Source organism: Periplaneta americana, chromosome 14, assembly GCF_040183065.1.
Source record: "Periplaneta americana isolate PAMFEO1 chromosome 14, P.americana_PAMFEO1_priV1, whole genome shotgun sequence".
NCBI classification, from domain to species: domain Eukaryota; kingdom Metazoa; phylum Arthropoda; class Insecta; order Blattodea; family Blattidae; genus Periplaneta; species Periplaneta americana.
This window is the reverse complement of record NC_091130.1, coordinates 108,194,417-108,212,074: the sequence shown is the minus strand read 5'-3', so window position 1 is coordinate 108,212,074 and position 17,658 is coordinate 108,194,417. Positions and strand designations below refer to the sequence as shown.

Sequence of the window (17,658 nt, the reverse complement as noted above, 5' to 3'; positions counted from 1 at the left end):
ATAAAAGAGGGAACGTACAGAAGGACAAATGTCCTTTGTGTGGACTAGCTGAAGACGCAATGCAAATTGCGCTAAAGTGTCAGGCAACGAATGATTTGAGACACAGTTGGGTAGATAAAAAATTTCTACAAATAAACGCTATAGTAGCTTATAAAAAAATGAATGGTCACCTAAACGCCAGCAATTTGAAAAAATTAGGAAAATTTCTGTTTAGAGTTAAAATTAGATGGGAAGAGAAAGTCAAAGCTCTAACGGAGATGGAATTATAAATGTTGAGTAGTCACACAATAAGAAACTACGAAGAGTAGTCAATGAAGTTAACAGAATAATTCTTAAGAGATTGAGCATAAAATGAAAAAGCTAAGGTAGGAGTTTTAAATACAAGAGCTATACTTATTATTAGTTGTGTATTATTATTATTATTATTATTATTATTATTATTATTATTATTATCATTATTATTATTATTGTAAACAGAGGATACTTATAGGTTCATTATGTATTAGTTTGTGTTATATTTGTATTGAGAGTGATGGCGGATTAAGAACTGGAATACATCTAATCCGCCATGACGTGAACAATGATTGATGAAATAAATAAATTAATAAATAAATAAATAAATTAATTAATTAATTAACGGATCTGCATTCAAAACAGATAGAATTATTAGCGATTTATTCGAATCAAATCTCCTTTTTCTTCCAATTCGTAGTTACTTAAGACAAAGCAGTAAGTTAAATAATGTAGGCATTATGCCTTCATGCTTTATGCCTATGTTCAGGAGAAATTATTACTGTTTAATTAGTAATAATTACACCTTCAATCGGATACATCTGAAGGCAAAACAGCTAGGACATGGATGTCAAAACGCCTGCAATGCGTGTTCTCTAGAACCCGCACAACATATCCTTAAGAGCGATGTATTTTGTCTTGCTGATAAAAGTAGGAATAAGGAGTAAAATAGAGAAGAATATAGAAAAGAACAAGGACCTCTATCTTGCTTTTATAGATTTAAAAGCAGCGTTTGATTTGGTACCAAGAAAATATATATGGGAACCACTAGAAGCAAAGGCAGCACCACAAAGACTTATTAAAGCTATTAAAAGCACATATGAAGAGATGGTTGGATTTTAGTACGAATGGATCGGATAATGTCAGAAGAATTTAAAATGCGAAAAGGAGTGAAACAAGGGGGATAGCCTTAGCCCACTCCTGTTTATCATTTTTATGGATGAAATACATAAGATATGTAGACGGAGAACGGTACGAACTAAAGTTGGGAACTGGAGGCTACGACCAATTTATCTTCAAGCACTACTATATGCAGATGACATTGTATTAATAGCAGACACACAAAAAAATTGCAAAGCATGATAATTGAATGAAATGAAGAACTATTAATAAAAGGGATGCAGATTAATATTAATGAGAGTAAGACCATGTGAATATCTAAAGAAAATAAACATGATGAAGAATTAAATATTATATGTAACGATCAGATACTGGAAAGAGTAGAAAGTTATAAGTATTTAGGTACTATTATCAGCAGTGATGGAAGAACAGAACAAGAGATACTAAATATAATTAAAAATGCAACAACCTATTACCAAATAAGCAACACAATAGTTGAAAAAAAAGAGATCAATATCAAGACCAAAATGCAAGTATATAACTCAATAATAAAACCAATACTACAATATGGAACAGAAAGTGTACCGCTAACTGACAAATACGAAAGCAAGATAACTGCTATGGAAATTAAGTATCTCCGGAGAACAATAGGAAAAACTAAAAGGCATTGAATAAGAAACGAAAAAGTAAGAGAAGAGGTAAAACTGAAGAAATCCATAATAGAGAATAGGACTATAGAAGAAAAGCAACTACAGTGGTTCGGACATGTGTATAGAAAGACAGAAGAAAAGAAAGTTAAACAGGCAATGGAGATGCGAGTGGAAGGATATGAAGAGGTAGACCAAGATTTAAGTGGGGAAATACTATAGAGAAAATAGCACAACAACGTGGAAAGATAAGGGTTGAAATAAAGAAAATGTGTAAAGATAGAGAGATTTGGAAGAGATGGACCGAGAGAGGTGAACCCGACGCCTAATAGCATCAGGGATTGTAAGAAGAAGAAGAAGAAGAAGAAGAAGAAGAAGAAGAAGAAGAAGAAGAAGAAGAAGAAGAAGAAGAAGAAAAAGAATAAGAAGTTAAAAGTAGGCTGATAACGTTAGGGACCGATTACAAATGTTGACTTCAGCTTATTTTTCTTGATTAACTATATATTTATAACAATAAAAATTAATAAAATGTTTATTTCCTCATTCCGTCATTGCTGTTCACATAATTGCTTGGTTTAATTTAACAGTGTAAAAATACCTTCGTAACAATACGAATAGGCCTTCTTTAATCCAAGAAAACTTTTTATTGTATAAAATATACATTAGAGTTGAACTTAGTAAGTAATATTGAAAACACATGGGACTTGTATTCGGGGAGCTTTCCTGTGACAGTCCCGACATTAAAACAATTTATACAACAATCTTATAATATTAAATCTGTATGTATTTGTCTTTTCAGTCTTCAAAAATGGATGATATCATGAAATTTAGCGGGATTAGAGGATTTTCATGATGCTCGAAAGAACTGTGTAGTCTTCTGTAGCTTTTGCGGAGGATTGTGTTTATCTCCGGAAATCCTAAATCAGAACGCAGTGTGGTATTTCGCATATACTAGGGTGCGCCTGTTATGAATCTAATATACTGATTTTGGATGGATTTTGTTATCTTAATTTGGCTGTGAGAAGCAGAACTTCATATTGAATAGTCGTATTGTCGGATGACTCTAATTACTGAAGTATACAAGGTGATTCACGAGGATTTACCGTCCCTTACGGAGCTTATTTCCGAAGATACTCTGAGCAAAAAATGTCATATAAACATTTGTCCTAATCTCAATATTTTTAAAGTTACACTAATTTCAAGCGGTTTGTAAAATACCATTATTCTTGAGTTTTAATGGTAAAAGAATATTATATATAAAGAATTAACTATTCAGGAGTATCATTTCTTTAATTAGCTAGTATTCTGAAGCTAAAAACGTGTTCTGAATTCCATACTTGCTTCGTACAGATTTTTTTTTCGGTTTTTAACTACAAAATTACATTTATAACAACAATTGTTACAAATCACGCCACTCTTGTAAATTCTTTAAGAGTGTACATTAGGATGCATGATTACACTATAAAGAATCAAGTTCCTAAAGTCGTATGGTTTGTAACAATTTTGTTGATAAGTGCGTAAGAATGATGTCATTTTTTGTTAAAAATTGAAAAATTAAATCTGTGTAAAACAATTAACAGCACATTTTTAGCTTCAGAACACTAGCTAATTAAAGAAATGGCACTTCTGAATAGTTCATTCCCTAATTGTAATATTTTTTTACCCTTAAAACTAAAGAAAAATATATTTTACTAAGAACTTCAAACTAGTATAACTGAAAATATTGAGATTAGGACAAATGTTTATATGACATTTTTTGCTCAGAATGTCTTCGGAAATAAGCTCCGTAAAGGACGGTAAATTCTCGTGAATCACCTATATATGATCCGTTTATATTCTATTGCTAATGCTGATTCATGTGACATTATGTGCTTCAGTCTATAGATGAGATGTGTACATTTTTAAACTATTTCAGAAATTTAACAATGCCATGTTAGTTTGGTATCAAGAGTGAGGCCAAGATATCTAACAGATTGAGATTCTGAAACAGAAACTCCTTCATATTTTATTGGGTGATAGAAGATATTATTCTTTTTATAATTAAAGATATCAATTTTAGATTTCAGAGTGTTCATGTTAATTCTTCACTTGTTCCAGTAAATATCTTCACAGATGTCTTGAAGTTGCTTAGCTGCCACTTCAACAGTGTTTTGCTGAGAATTGAAATGCCATCAGCAAAGTGAGCTATTTTGAGTTTATCGTGCACTGCATAATTAGAAATATAAATGATATAGGTAGGCCTATACCAGTGACCCCAAAACAATATCACGAGGAACGCCATGGAGATGGGATGCGATTTTGATTGTGTCGTTTCATATTTAACAGAAAAAGTGCGTTTGCACAAACATGATTCGATAATTCTGAAATGAGTGTGTGTGTATGTATCTAATGCCTATCCACTTCACTTGCGTGATTCGGGTTCCGCATATTGCGGATAGGTGGCAGAACTGCGACCTATTTTCAAGTTCCACACCAATCTGATGGGCCACGCTATGCAGGATGTGTATCTGTGGAGAGTTATGTCGTGTATGTGTAGCCTAAGTGTTCATGTAGGCTATGTATAGTGTAGGGAATGGGTGAGGATGATGATGAAGATGAGGAAGGGAGAAGGAGAAACTCGGTGCCGGCACGTAGCCTACTTCTGTCGAATAGTACCAAGGGGGCCGTCAGGCTTAACGTCCTCATCCGACGGACGAATCACTATCAACAGTGAAATAATATGCCTTCTCTTCATATGCACTGCAGAGAGATTTGGGATGTAACCCAGGTATATTGGCGCACAATTTAGTGATTAGAAGTTGTGCACCGCCATTTCTCCTAGTCCCGAGGTAGAAATTTTACACGAGAATTTCTGATCCCGTCGGGAATCGAACCCGGGCCGGTTAGTCTGGAGCCAGTCATGCTACTACAGAGCTAACTCGGCAGATATTCTGAAGTTAGTGTCATAGATATTACGAGTATTTTTAATCTTGTAGAGCAGATCATCATAACAAACCTTGTCAAGGAATAGACCCAGGAAGACTAATTTGGCTTCATAGCTATCAAAAATTGTATCCGCCATGCGATGAAGTTGTTGCGGGCATAGATGTGATCTAAATCCAAATTGCGAAGCAGGCTACATTTTTTGTACTTGTTTCAATAGTTGTGTTAGTAACAAGCGTTCAGATATTTTGGATAAGAGAAGTAAACTTATTGGTCTGTAGCTTTTGGGGTTATTTTCATCTTTATCAGAATTCGGAACCACTTTGGCGTGTTTTCACTTCTGAGAAAAATAAATAGAAATCCCATTATAGATTTGTGTTAATTGAACAGAGGCTGAACTATTAGAGCACATCCTGGACACTGCTTTCCAGGAGATATTTTAAATTATATTCTTAACTTGAGCAGGTCTGAAGATTCCATTTGAGAGTGTCAAAAGAGGTTGAAGGACATATGCCTGAACATATTTGTTGAATTCAGTATTAATGATTGGATTAGGCTGAAACTGAGAATATAACTGTTCAGAAAGAAGTTTAACTTTGCTTCTGAACTTGAGAACCATGCAGTACCAACTCTCTTTAGCCACATGCTTAATCTTTCACCATAAGAAATCATCGTTGATATTAATTGATTTTAATTAACTTTTAAGAGGAGAAAAATGTTGAGATTTTAATACGATTTTAAGTTCTCTGGTTGTTCTGTTGCAATTATTTTTATGTCGTGAGTACTTAGTTTGCTGTAACAATTTTTACACTGGGATTTTATCTGGTAAAGTTAATCAATATGGGGCGTTGTTTGAAACTTGTTATATTTCCTTCTTTTTTCGTTCAGTGTTAATCCCACTCAAAGACGTTGTAGTTATATATCTAGACCAGCGTTGTCAGACAGAGCCTAAACGGAGCGGAGCGCTCCACTATGCCTCGCTTCGTGCTCCGGCGCTTCCACAGACATAAGCAAGTTCACGTTCCGACTGCACTCTCTAGCTCCACAACCGGTTTTGGAACTTACAACTCTGACATTACTGATTTAGACACACAATTGGCGCTGGTGTCGTGTACAAATTTGAAACCTCTCGTGCAGGTTCGCATGACGCCATGTTTGGGGAGCACAAATGATTGTTTCTATAAAGGATTCGGAGTTTAGAAAATACCATTGGGTATATAGGCGTTTTCTTAGCGGACATCCCCCTTCATTGTAATATAACTAAACTTATTTACGTATTTTTTAACGTATAATAAGTAAATCTAAATAATGTAACCAAACATTTCTTTAAATATAAACGCTTTATTTTGCTCATAAATCGACTTACTAGTTTATTTCTATTTTCAATGATCGAATACATGGAATATTTTTACTTATGTTCTTTCATATAGTACGTTAGAAAATACGTAAATAACTTATTTAAGTTATATTACAAAGAGGGGGATGTCCGCTAAAAAGATGCCTATATACCCAGTGTTATTTTTGAAACTCCTAACGCACTGTAATAATAATCCTCAGTGTTTTGAGAATCGGAGGCGATATGACTCTTTAGAATTTACAACTGCAGACACTCATTAGGCTACAGTTCCCTCATTCTTACATCATTCTCAATGACAGAATATTGTGAAAATGTTATTGTATGCATTCATGGCTTTGTTGTTAAAATCATTAGGAAAATGTGGTGTAATAAATTTAAATATTCGATTTATGATACGTATCAGCAGTAAACAAATTTTCTCTTTTTTTTTAACGAAAGAATAATGGGAGTCTTGTTACACCTTCATCTCAATTATAGAAATTTGCCACTTAAGTGAAAGAGCGATTATACAGATGCTGACAGAGAATAATTACATATTCTGTACTGTCTATTGTAATTGGGGCTTTATCCTGTTATAGACATAAATAAATAAATAAATAAATAAATAAATAAATAAATAAATAAATAAATAAATAAATAAATAAATAAATAAATAAATAAATAAATAAATAAATAAATAAATAAATAACCACCAAAGGGTCTCTCTTACATCGTGTGAAAAACAATGTTATCTAACAGTAGAACACTTGTACAATCTTTTTACAACTATAGGAACATAGCCTATTTTAGAAAATGGGTCCCCAGATTCCCTCGAGAATCACATTTTAAACTCGTTAAACTGGTCATAGAAGTACATAAAGAGCTACCGGCGTAGTTCAGCCGACTAAGGCCTGCCGATCCGGAGTTGCGCTCAGGCGCGGGTTCGATTCTCGCTTGGGCTGATTACCTGGTTGTGTTTTTTTATATCCCTAACCGTCTAACATCTCTGAAGCTAATTGTAAACCATAATGATTGACTACAGCGACCTCCGTCATTTCACTGAAAATATATTCTAAGGCCAAACTGAATAAGGGGGGTGAAAGAGGAGATCCCTGCATAATCGCTTTCTTAATTTATATACATTTTGTCATTCGTTTGTGCGATTTCAATTTGGGTTATGTTCCTTAATTGTAAATTGTAAAATTAAATCGGTTAGCTTTTAGGCATACAAGATGATACGAGGGTAGATCGCAAAATAACGCACAACAATTTTTTTCTGCGTTGGTATTGCGGCTGGGATGTTGACATTTCACCGAGATATAGTTTGAAGTTTTCACTACAGACACAATTTGTTTTGCACGTGCAGCTCTAGCGAGATAAACGTAAACTACGCAACAAATGTGGCGCGTATGTTACTGTCATCAACTTGTGAAGAGCAGCGAAGTGTGCGATTTTTGTGGGCTAAAGAACATAACCCGAGTGAAATTCACAGGAACATGTGTGGCGTGTACGGGGAAGACTGTATGGACCGTAGCAACATCTCAAGGTGGTGCGCATTCTTCGCAGACGGCCGTGAGAACTTTGTGATTCGCCACGTTCCGGGCGGCCGGTAAAAGCTGCAACCCAGCAGAATGCCATAGGCATTGAAGCGGAAATTTTGAACAACTGGCGGATCCAACTGCGAACCTTGTTTCAGCAGTTCAACATTTCATACGGTGCGGTGTACGATATCGCGCATGACACATTGAAATTTCATAAAGTTAGTGCCCGCTGGGTGCCTAAGAACCTGACAGACGACGACAAGGGCCAGCGAATGATGACATGCTTGGACCACTTAAGGCGTTACGCTGCAGAGGGGCATGACTTTTTGAAAGAAATTGTCACTGGTGATGAGTCCTGGGCGTAAAACTACATGCCCGAAACAAAGCAGGTCTCTATGGAGTGAAAACATGCTACTTCCCAAGTAAAGAAAAAATTCAAAATGATTCAGTCTGCTAGGAAAGTGCTTGTGACAGTGTTCTGGGATATGCATGGTGTTTTGTTGGTGGACTTTTCTAAACACGGGACCACTGTGAATGCTGCAGCCTACATTCAAACGTTGGTAAAGTTGCGTCGTGCCTTCGTGACAAACGCCGTAACATTAATGCTGACGATGTTAAACTTCTTCACGACAATGCTCGAACCCCATGTTGCGGCTTTTATTCGTGAGAAAATCAATACAATTGGTTGGGAGCTGCTCCAGAAAGCACCATACAGTCCAGACCTTGCACCATCGAACTTTCATCTGTTTGGTCCCATGAAGAAATTCCTGGCCGGCCAACGCTTAGCGACCGATGCAGAAGTGCAATCAACTGTGTGCAGATGGCTATACTCCAACCGAACGGACTGCTATGAACAGGGTATACTGAAACTGGTACCACGAAGGGAGAAATGTGTTGAGAAACTTGGCGCGTATGTATAAAAGTAGCTAAAATATGAAAATTCATTTGTGTATTTTTTAATTTTTGTGTACCTATTAAACATTTTTTTTTTATTATTGTGAGTTACTTTCCGATCCACCCTCTTACAAGCGTTTTTTGCAAGTGCTTATGAGGAGCACTATCAAATGCCTTTCGTAGATACAAAAATATTACTGTGACATCCGATTTGTTTTCTCTGGAAGTTTTCAGAATAGAATCAAGAATGAAGTGTTTATGTGAGTGCTTGCAGATGATGCGTACCACCACCACCACCACCACCACCACCACCACCACCACCACACTACTACTAGGCCTAAATAATATTAATATAATTGATAGTACTAATAACAATAATAAATATGAATAAATACGAATACTAGTTAATAATAAGAATGATGACGATGATCTTTTTTAGTTGGTTGTTTAACGACGCTATATCAACTACTCTGTTATTTAGCGTCGAAAGGATTGGTATTAGCGAGATGGTATTTCGCGAGATGAGGCCGAGGAATTGCCATAGATTACCTGACATTCGTCTTACAGGTAATCAGCCCAAGCGGGAATAAAACCCGTGCCCGAGCGCAACTCTGAATAGGCAGGTAAACGTGTCAGCTGATTGAGCTACGCCAGTGGCGATGATGATGATAGTAATAGTAATAATAATAATAATAATAATAATAATAATAATAATAATAATAATATTTCGGTTAGATGTGGATACATCTATGGATAAAAGCAAAACAATATGTTGTAAAATTAATACTTTTGTCTCTTAGGCGTTGACTGCCTTCAAAATAAAAGAAAAGAAATTAAAAATATACGCTTATCTGTACGAAGTAACTGAACCATGTGGGTCTAATCAATATATTAGTTGAGTATTAAAACTCTTTAAACCAGCAATTTCACCCATCCCTCGCTCATGGCGTGATTTGGGTTGCCTATCGAATGATGTGGACGGCGTTTCTGGGACAAACTGTGTGTATAATAATATATTATAATACGACTAAAAAAAGAGTTAAATAACGTTTCTTTCTGTCAAAGTTAAAAAAGAATGTTTTTTGAGTCCAACGTTTTTGAAAATGAAAAGAGGCATTCATTATTTACGTAGCTACTTTGCCCGATACGTACGCTGAAGTGATCGTTTGTTACTCTGTTCTGTATTGGTACATACACAATATGTTGGACGGAAGGTCATTAGCAATGGCATCACGTTCTGTCGAAATGTAAACATATATTACACTACTACAATATCAGAGACGTCATGGTATTTTACAAATTAAAAATAAAATTAGAATAAATAATTAAATTTCACTAGACATTATTTTGTTTCACTAGACCGATATGTATACTGCCTATGTCATTTTGACAGTTTATAGTGTTATATATACAAAGCGATTCAGTAGGATTTACCGTCCCTTACGAGGCTTATTTCCGAAGACATTCTGAGCAAAAAAGTCATATAAACTTTTGTCCTAATCTCAATATTTTCAGAACTACACTAATCTGAAATTGTTTGTAAAATACCATTATTCTTTAATTTTAGGAGTAAAATAATATCACAGATAAAGAATGAACTATTCAGGAGTATCATTTATTTAATTAGCTAGTATTCTGAATTAATATTAGAGGAGAAAAATTCGCTCCGGCGCCGGAGATCGAACCCGGGTCCTTGGTTCTACGTACCAAGCGCTCTCACCATTGAGCTACGCCGAAGTCCAATCCACAGCACCGGACCGAACCCCTCTCCTCCATTGTTTTTCCTTTTGTGGCCTGACTCCAAGTTGGGCATGTATGTTGACATTTTATATTAAGTCAACTACCATTATACAAGGAGCGCACTCAGTTGAGTGTCTTGATGGTCAGGATTCCACAGTAATAAGCACAGTAATCTGTACAGAAATATGCACTGTTGTTAGAAGAATCTACGTAAAGATTTTTTTTTTTGGTCCAACAGAATATATCTGTTATGGTAACAATTAATACTAGAGGAGAAAAATTTGCTCCGGCGCCGGGGATCGAACCCGGGTCCTTGGTTCTACGTACCAAGCGCTCTCACCATTGAGCTACGTCGAAGTCCAATCCACAGCACCGGATCGAATCCCGGCCATCAAGACACTCAACTGAGTGCGCTCCTTGTATAATGGCTGAGTGAGCTCCTTGTATAATGGTAGTTGACTTAATATAAAAATGTCAACATACATGCCCAACTTGGAGTCAGGCCACAAAAGGAAAAACACTGGAGGAGAGGGGTTCGATCCGGTGCTGTGGATTGGACTTCGGCATAGCTCAATGGTGAGAGCGCTTGGTACGTAGAACCAAGGACCCGGATTCGATCACCGGCGCCGGAGCGAATTTTTCTCCTCCAATATTAATTGCTACCATAACAGATATATTCTGTAGGACCAAAATAATAATAATAATAATAATAATAATAATAATAATAATAATAATAATAATAATAATAATAATAGTAATAATAATAATCTTTACGTAGATAATATTTTGAAGCTAAAAATATGTTGTGAATTCCATAATTACTTCGTACAGATTTTTTTTCGGTTTTTAACTACAAAATTACATTTTCTTACGAATTTATCACAACAATTGTTACAAATCACGCCATTCTTGTAAATTCTTTAAGACTGTACATTAGGATGCATAATTAAACTAAACAGAATATGCACGATGAAATCAAAGTGTTGTTATTTATCTTTCATAATCCCTGTCAGTATCGTGCTTCCTGCAATTTTATTTCGAGAGAATATCCAGAATATAAAATAAAGTTTTTAGTAGGAAAAGGAGCATCATCTTCTGCAGACCTCTGGAAAAAGAACTAAGGAAGAGAAAAATGATGTGCTTTGTGTGGAGTGTAACATTGTATGGTGAAGAAACGTGGGCATTACGACGAAGAAGAGAAGCGACTAAAAGCACTTGAAATGTAGATATGGAGATTTTGGACAAAAAATGGAGCGTGTAAAATGGAGAGAAAAAATAATGCTGAAACTGATCAGAAAGAGAAACCTGAATTGGCTGAGAAGAAACTGCCTATTGACGGATACACCGGAAGGAATGGTGAACGGGAGAAGAGTTCGGGGCAGAAGATATCACTTAATTTGACGACATTAAGATATATGGATCATATGCGGAGACTAAGAGGAAGGCATAAAATAGGAAAAAAACTAGAAAGGCTGGGCTTGCAGTGAAAGACCTGCACTTGGGCAGAACACTCTGAATGAATCTAAAATGTATAGGCCTACTCTTTTAACACTTGTTTGTAAATTGTGAATTATTGGACACACTGAAATTTAAAGAACATAGTTATCTTTTCCAACATTCGTTTAATCCTCAAACATAGAGGTGCGGTACCAAAATTTGTATTGTGGAAATGAACTTGTTCCCGCCACTTTACGCTGTGAATGCCTGTGTACTTTTTGGCGGGAAGCCGGTGGCGCAGTAGTGGTATTCAATAATTATTTCGTATAGTAATGGAGATATTACACATAGTATATGGTAGCGGTCTCGTAGACCGCACTTCTGTATAACTGGACTATTGTTCTGCGTTGTCGCAATGGATTCTACACAAGGCACTTCGCAAAAGGTTTGTGTTAGTGATGAAAACTTTGACGAGACAGTGCTTGAGTGGACGGAGGATGAGGATAGTGAGTTGACTCTGCAGGTGAACAAGATTTCGTCCTTGAGAGTTATCAACAGTGATTTCCTATTGAAAGTGTACTGTATATAAAGTAGATAGTGGTTTTGAACATTTCTATTTTTTACTTTAAACTTATACAGTATTATTACAGTTTCCATTTCATTTAACCATAAATGTATATTATTCCGCAAATTTCATTCAAAACTGAACATTAATACATAATGAGTTTTGATAGACGCGTCTATATATTGTGTACTCGTGTATTTACAAGCAGCAGTTGTCACGACATTGAGCACTTATGATTTTGTAAATAAAATATTGCAATATATAAGTATTACATCTCTGCTTTTTAAATTAAGCGAATGGATGTAAAAGAACACCACCTAAGTTATTTCACATCTACTGCTTTATTCTTGTGCCGACAACAATAATAATACATTAACGGTATCAAAGACCGCACGTCTGTTGATGGCTCACATTACGCACATCTGTTGTTGAGGGTTAATCATAATGAGAAAAATACAAACACCGTCACATAAACGTTGGATTGTGGTCTTAATTATGGTTAGCAGGATTTATTACTAAGTCTGGCAACGCAGCCCGAGTAGATGATAGGTTCAAGATCGAGAACCATGACGAGGGGGAAAAAGATACAGATAGTAAGAGTGAGACAGAGGAGGGGAATCATCACGAGAAAGAAGAATGAGACGCTTGCAAAGAAAAGAACATCAACGGCTGTACAGCCGGCCCTGCCCAGCCCAGCCCAGCCAGTGACGCGACTCAAGGAAGCGAAAGAAGAATTTTTCCCTTCACCATGCCCCTCAGTTCTCTTCATAGTCCATGACTGTCAAAAGCACACAATTGCAGGATCATGATAAAATTCTATTGGTTGCTGGGAAGAGAAAAATATCCCTTTAGTTTCCCCTCTTTCCTCCCACATCTAAAGTACCCCCCTCCATTACGAATTTCTGTTCTATGGACCGCCTATATTAAAAAAAAAAGTTTAACATCGTGAGTCGACTCGGATTTTTTGAATCTGAGCAACCGTTGGAATTCTTCATATTGGTATCCCTCTTCATCTGCTTAAGCACAACGTTGTAGTGTAGGACAGACACATTATATTTATTTTTCTTTATTCATTTTATATCTGTTTTATTCCTAAGACGTAGCGCCATATTCTGCTACTCAAACTGGTTCGTGGTTCGATCTTATGTAATTGATTACAATGCTTTATTAGATTTTTGACTCATAAAAGAGAAACTTGCGCAGAACTCACGATCAAACATTCGATGTAATTTGATGTCAAAGAAATAATGCTGGTCATAAAGATCAAAATCGTATAGGATTATATATATATAGTACGTCACTGCAATTTCTTACTGGACAGTGTGGCGTCATGCGAGTGAGTAGTTAACCTTAAACTTTGAAGTCTTGGCTTCTTTCTCTCGTGAGAGAAAAGCGATCTTTTTATTCAATGTGAAAATAAAGCAGGTAAACGGATGTTTTGCAGCGAAGAGGAAGTTCAGAGGGGAAAAGAAAACAATCATAGATAAGGAGACTTGTTCAAAGAACATCTTTTTTGTGTTACCAAAAATAAGAGTAAACTGTGTTATTGTAAAAGTACGTGTGTTTAGTGAAGTGAGATACGACCTTTAAAATTTTGCTTCGAAGAAATGTGTAAGAAGAAACTTTTCTTGTAAATGGCTGTTCAATTTACGGTATCTACTGTTCCAAGCCGGATAATGGTAAGTAACGAATGTTTTTGTAAGGTTTCTGTGTAAGTAATGAACTATGGAAATAATATTTATTGAAGCAAATTTTTCATACGATATTTCGTCGGTCATTTTGTTTTTGTCTTCTAAATGTTGGCAGTGAAAAAGAATTTGGCATTTAAATTGGTGACTAGGCATAAAGTGGAGAGTGGTTGATTCATTTTCTATGGGACGCCAATGCGACGAAGTAATTCTTTCCCTTGAGTAGGAATTTAATCATTGGTCGGTCATTACCTTGTAAAAACATGTGGAAATTGAAGTACGTATTTGTGTTTGACAACGTAGTAGCTCACACTTTCAACACGTCTTTTTTAATTTTAAATTAAACCCAACTTAAAGTATCGGGCTGAGAAAATGTGTCAATCACACAATTTTATTTATATAGGCTTAAGTTAGGCTATATGTTAAGTTGTAAAAAAATTGGTACCGGTACTCATTCCTTATTTCCATGTATTTAATGGTTTTGCGTATTTTGAAATTTTTCCGCAATAGTTTCAACGAATACTCATGACTAATCAAATATCAGTAAAAGTGGCGGCTCGTCTGGTTGAAACTTCGTAAATAATATCAATTTAAAAATAAATAATTTAATTATATTTTAATTTAATGTAAAATAGTTTGCTGTTTAAATTTTCATAGCACAACTTTAAAATAATAATAATAATAATAATAATAATAATAATAATAATAATAATAATAATAATAATAATACAATTTTATTTATACATGCTTAAGTTAGGCTATATGTTAAGTTGTAAAAAAAATTGGTACCGGTACTCATTCCTTATTTCCATGTATTTAATGTTTTTGCGTATTTTGAAATTTCTCCGCAATAGTTTCAACGAATACTCATGACTAATCAAATATCATTAAAAGTGGCGACTCGTCTGGATGAAACTTCGTAAACGACATCAATTTAAAAATAAAATAATTTAATCATATTTTAATTTAACGTAAAATAGTTTGCTGTTTAAATTTTCATAGCACAACTTAAAAATAATAATAATAATAATAATAATATTATTATTATTATTATTATTATTATTATTATTATTATTATTATTATTATTATTATTATTATTATTATTTTGTTCGCGAATCCCTATTAACTGCTCTTTAACCCCCCAGAGGGCCACGGATCTCCGGTTGAGAATCACTACCTTAAAGTTTTCGCCTAACACCTAGCAACAGAAAATATTTTCACAGTTATAAATTAACAACACAGCCTACTATACAGGTCCTAATGGAACAGGTATGCCCAGGGGTGTATTTCAAGCCTAGCGGACCCTGGCCGCGCCAGGGTAGCCTACTGTTTTTCGAGGCCGGGCGGTGCCAGGACATTTTTATGATTTTCATATTATTGTCAAATTTTGTATTTATAAAAAGTAATATTTTATTCATATTTAAACAGTTTCATAGTGAAGTTTACTTCGCAGACCATATCTAGATTTGAACCTATGCATTTTTGTCTGAAGGGAAAGTAGCTGAATGCAAGGTAGGTGTGCTGGGACAGAGGGGAATGGTGGAATCCTTGTTCTGAAATTTATCCAATAATGATTATGAAGACTACGACGGAGACAACTATTCCCGGCACTACTGAAATCTCAGAGTCAGGGCACTTTTTGTTTAGAAATACACCACTGGGTATTCCTCAGTTTGACATTGTCAATTAGTGCAATTCATATTATCTTACTTTTGTTCGAGATTTGGTTAGTGCTTTGTGACCTAATTGTGTATTATTTTACCGGATATTTTTACACTACAATAGAAAGTCAAGTGTATTAATTATTTGGGACGCGTAGTAATTTTATTGATGATTTCTACTTTAAAAATATTATCCATGTTATATCCGGCGGCCGGGTAGCTCAGTTGGTAGAGCAGCTGGCTACGGACTGGAAGGTCCGGGGTTCGATCCCAGGTGGTGACAGGAATTTTTCTCGTTGCCAAACTTTCAGAACGGCCCCGAGGTTCACTCAGCCAGTCAGAGCGTGGTGCCGACCACCACCACCTCATTCTAGTGCCGAGGTCATGGAAAGCATGGGGCTCTACCTCCATGCCCCCCCAAGTGCCTTCATGGCATGTTACGGAGATACCTTTACCTTTTATTTTATTATATCCATCAGTTTGGACGCTAGTGAATAGAATAATGCTGGTCATAAAGATCAAAATCGTATAGGATTATATATATATAGTACGTCACTGCAATTTCTTACTGGACAGTGGACACTACAATAGAAAGTCAAGTGTATTAATTATTTGGGACGCGTAGTAATTTTATTGATGATTTCTACTTTAAAAATATTATCCATGTTATATCCGGCGGCCGGGTAGCTCAGTTGGTAGAGCAGCTGGCTACGGACTGGAAGGTCCGGGGTTCGATCCCAGGTGGTGACAGGAATTTTTCTCGTTGCCAAACTTTCAGAACGGCCCCGAGGTTCACTCAGCCAGTCAGAGCGTGGTGCCGACCACCACCACCTCATTCTAGTGCCGAGGTCATGGAAAGCATGGGGCTCTACCTCCATGCCCCCCCCAAGTGCCTTCATGGCATGTTACGGAGATACCTTTACCTTTTATTTTATTATATCCATCAGTTTGGACGCTAGTGAAGTGTTGAATTTAATACCTCTACCTCTACACCAGTTTTACTAATTAGGATTCGGAGGGTGAGAACTGAGAAAAGAAGTGTGAGGAAAAGAAGAATGAAGAGGGAGACAGAGACAGAGTGGGAGAGACTGGTTGGAATGAGGGGTGGCAAACATAATGCTATATAACTATATACCGTTCAACGTAATTAAAAAATATATTATAATTCACCTTATAACATAACATACGTACTCTCTTGTTCCTCTCCTCACTCTCTCTTCTCTTAATATTTGTCTTTGATTTTACAAAATTAAATTCCATGTCTTGTCGTAAGTAAAACAGCATATTTATTCCAGTAGTTTTGGCCATACGTGTCATATATACAAATAATGTCGGGAAATCTTAGTCTTCTTTGTGAGCAGAATTACACAAGTCCTACGGAGTACTTAACTGTCTTGTTACACGTTTAGTCTCAATATTACTCTCTGTACAAAGTATAAAAAATAATTCTGAAGTCGTTACATCACTAGCGACGTTACGACAGACAGGTCACGTATCAATAGGGTTGCCAGATTTGTAAAGTGAAGGACACATATCAAGTCAAAATAACATTTTTATATTGGACCATCATCCTGAACTATAGAATAAAAAATTACTTAGGCTACGTTTATTTTATTTCACTCACCTCTAATGGGTAGGGAAGGGAAGTAGATTCATTGTTGTCGAGTAGAAGAAATTAAACAATAAGAATGGAACTTATTTTTGTACAGCATTGCTCCTCCTGGTTTATATATATATATATATATATATATATATATATATATATATATATATATGTGTGTATATATATCGTAAAATATTTTAGGCCTATATTATCAATAGGCTAATTTTATTGTTGTAGTACCATTATACATGAGCATGGCAAGTTGACAACTCTTTCGACTTAACGGAAGTCCGGAAGAGACCTTAAGGCTGGTCCACAATAAACCGGGAACCGAAACACAACGAGATCTAAAACGAAAATATTATTAAAATAAATGTATTTAAATGTAAGCATTCACAATTAACGAGAAGCTTGCCGAAGCCCGGGAAAGGGAGCGTGAAAGTTAATTGTGAATGTTCACATTTAAATACATTTATTTTAACAATAGTCCCC

The 17,658-nt window shown here is 35.6% G+C and overlaps 1 long non-coding RNA gene across 3 annotated transcripts in view; it reads left to right on the top strand.

The window, feature by feature from the left end:
• The first annotated feature begins 13,036 nt into the window (after nt 1–13,036).
• The window catches only part of LOC138713640 (uncharacterized), a 47,842-nt gene continuing 43,220 nt past the window's right edge, over nt 13,037–17,658 (top strand). The window contains exon 1 of one of the 3 annotated variants that reach the window (XR_011335958.1): nt 13,037–13,892. This is a non-coding gene — a long non-coding RNA (uncharacterized lncRNA). The remainder of the gene's footprint in view (nt 13,893–17,658) is intronic. The other 2 variants (XR_011335962.1, XR_011335961.1) reach the window with 2 other exon arrangements.